The sequence below is a fragment of the Alexandromys fortis genome, unplaced genomic scaffold (genome assembly GCF_014885135.2).
Source record: "Alexandromys fortis isolate MF-2015 unplaced genomic scaffold, M_Fortis_MF-2015_v1.1 scaffold_177, whole genome shotgun sequence".
Lineage (NCBI taxonomy): Eukaryota > Metazoa > Chordata > Mammalia > Rodentia > Cricetidae > Alexandromys > Alexandromys fortis.
In genome coordinates, this window is record NW_026068056.1 from 3,253,122 (window position 1) to 3,256,278 (window position 3,157).

The following is a 3,157-nucleotide window of genomic DNA, read 5'->3' on the forward strand; positions in this document are numbered from 1 at the left end:
GCAGTGACAGGTAGATCTTCTGAATTTGAGGCCAGCCTTGTCTACACATGGAGCCCAGTCAGGGCTACATAGTGAGAACCTGCTGCAAAAACAAATAAATAGGGTATTTCTAGAAGTAAAAGAATGGCGTCTTAGTTAAGATGTCTCGGTTTCTGTAGCTGGGATGAAACGCCAGAACCAAGAAGCAAGCTGGGGAGGAAAGGGTTCATTTGGCTTATACTTCCACATCGTAGTCCATCACTGAAGGAAGTCAGGATAGGAACTCAACAGGGGAGGAACCTGGAAGCATGAGCTGATGTAGAGTCCGTGGAGGGGAGCTGCTTACTGGCTTGTCCCTTATGGCTTTCTCAGTCTGATTTCTTATAGAACCTAGGAGCACATGCCCAGGGATGTAGGCTGGGCCCTCCCCCATCAATCACTAGTTAAGAAAATGCCCTACAGCTGGATCTTATGGAGGCGTCTCAAGGTTCCCTCCTTTCAGATGACTTAAGCTTGTGTCAATATGACACAAAACTAGCCAGGACATATCATCACAAAAATTGGGGGAAAAAAAAAACCTTAATGGACTGATTAAACAATAGAATCGCCAATAGTTGAAAAGAATCATGGTCATCATTCGTCAGTATTGGGGAGAACTCATTCCAAAGCCCTTACCCCATAGTATTTGTATATAACCTATGCACATCCTCCCAGATGGCTTAAATCACATCAATATTACTAGTGCCATCTAACACAATACAAATGCTATACTAATAGTTGGTATACTATATTAATTAGGCATTAGTGACTATTTTTATAAAAATATTTTACGTCTAAACCCACAAATACTGAGAGCTAACTGTAGCTACATCAAAGATGAAGAAAAAGCCTAGAATGAAGAGTAGAGAAATGATAAGTGGAAATTGTAGCTTTGGAGCCTATCCTGTAAGCCAGGCTGGCCTTGAACTCACAGAGATCTGCCTATCTCTGCCTTCAGAGTGCTGGGATTAAAGGTGTGTGCCACCACTGCCCAGCAGGCCCTAGGATTTCAAATGTCAGAGATGACAAAAGTAGTGTACCCCTGTAACCACAGAACCATGAAGGCAGAGATCAAGAATTTAAAACTAGCCTGAGCTACATGAGCTTCTATCTTAAAAAAAAAAAAAAGTTTCTTAATAAAATTAAATTTTAAAAAAAGAAACAAAAAGATGGATCCCAGTTTGATTTAGGCTTTTTTGAGACAGGGTCTCACTTTTTAATACTGGCTAGCCTGAAACTTACTGTATAGACCAAGCTGGCCTCAAACTCACAAAGATCCACCTGCCTCTGTCTCTGCTGAGTGCTGAGATTATTGGGCATGTGCCACTAAACCCAGTGAATCAGGTTTTAGACTTTCTAAGTCAACCATACAATTTAAAATGTTCATTCACGACACTAAAAGAATAGCAGAATGGCACCTAGCAGAGGGAAAAATACAAAGAAAACCTGAAAACCTGCTTCATTGAGCATGGTTGTGTATGCATTTAATTCCAACACTCAGGGACAGAGGCAGAAGAACCTGTTGAGTTCCAGGCAGCCTGGGGTATATAGTGAAACTCTATCATTAAAAAAAAAAAGAATGGACGGAGGGAGGGAGGGAGGGAGGGAGGGAGGGAGGGAGGGAGGGAGGGAGGGGGGANGGGAGGGAGGGAGGGAGGGAGGGAGGGAGGAAGGGAGGGAGGAAGGGAGGGAGGTAGAAGCAGGCTCTGTGATCCTCCAGAGACATCCATATCTTCTCTCCTCATGCAGTACCAGCTCTTCCCTGAGAGTGAAAGGATTTGATAGTATTGGGCACCTGGTTACCAGGGCAGCAATTAATTCTGGCAAAGTGGATACTGTTGCCATCAATGACTCTCAACTACAAGGTCTACATGTTCCAGTATGACTCTACCCACGACAAGTTCAATGGCACAGTTAGGACTGAGAACAGAAACTTGTCATCAATGGGAAGGTCAACTCCATCTTCCAGGAGCAAGATCCTGGCAACATCAGCTGGGGTGATGCTGGGGCCAAGTGTGTTGTGGAGTCTACTGGGGTCTCCACCACCATGGAGGTCAGGGCACATTTGAATTATGGGGCCAAAAGGATCATCATTGCTGCACCTTCTGCCATTGTCCCCATGGGTGTGGACCATGAGAAGTATGACAACTCCCTCAAGATTGTCAGCAATGCTTCCTGCAGCACCAACTGCTTAGACCCCCTGGTCAAGGTCATCCATGACTCACGACCACAGTCTGTGCCATCACTGCCACCCAAAAGACTGTAGGGGGCCCCTCTGGGAAGCTGTGATGCGATAGCCATGAGACTACCCAGAACATCATCCTTTGCATCCACTGTTGTTGCCAAGGCTGTGGGCTAGGTCATCCCAGAGCTGAACGAAGCTCACTGGGTTGGTCTCCTGTGCTCTGTCCCTGACACGTCTCTCTTGAATCTGACATGCCCCCTAGAGAAAGCTGCCAAGTATGACATCAAGAAGGTGCTGAAGCAGGCATGGTAGGGCCCACTAAAAGGCATCCTGAGCTACACTGAGGACCAGGTTGTCTCCTGTGACTTTAATAGGGATGCCCACTCTTCCTTTGACGCTGGGGTTGACATTGTTCTCAGTGAGAATTCTGCAAAGCTCATTTCCTGGTATGAAAATGAATAGAGCAACAGGGTGGTGGATACCATGCCCACATGGCCTCACAAAGAGTAAGCAGCCCTGGACCACTTACCCCAGTAAGAACCGGAAAGCAAGAGAGAGGCCCTCAGCTGTTGAGGAGTGCCTGTCCCAGCTGAGCATCTCCCCTCAGTTTCCATCCCAGACCTAGAAGGGGCAGGGCTTGGGGAGTCCTGCTCTCCTGAATACCATCAATACAGCTCACTGAACCCATACACCCCACTCCTAAATAAAAGGAAGGAAATCTGCTTCATCTAAGAAAAAGGAGAAAGTAACCCAAAAAGTAAAATTAATAGGAAGGGAGAGGAAGATGGCTCAGCAGGTTAAGGCACGTGCCCTCAAGTCTGATGCCCTGAGCCTGATCCCTGGGGCCCACCCAGGGGAAGGAGAGAACCAGCTCACGACATTGTCCTCTCACTTCATGCGTGCCTCCTCACACACAAAATACATAGGTGAATGTAGTTTTAAGATTTAAAATTT

The 3,157-nt window shown here is 46.3% G+C and overlaps 1 pseudogene; it reads left to right on the forward strand.

Annotated features, from left to right (window-relative positions):
* Positions 1-605: 605 nt before the first annotated feature.
* Positions 606-2,515, forward strand: LOC126487245 (glyceraldehyde-3-phosphate dehydrogenase-like; annotated as a pseudogene).
* Positions 2,516-3,157: the final 642 nt, after the last annotated feature.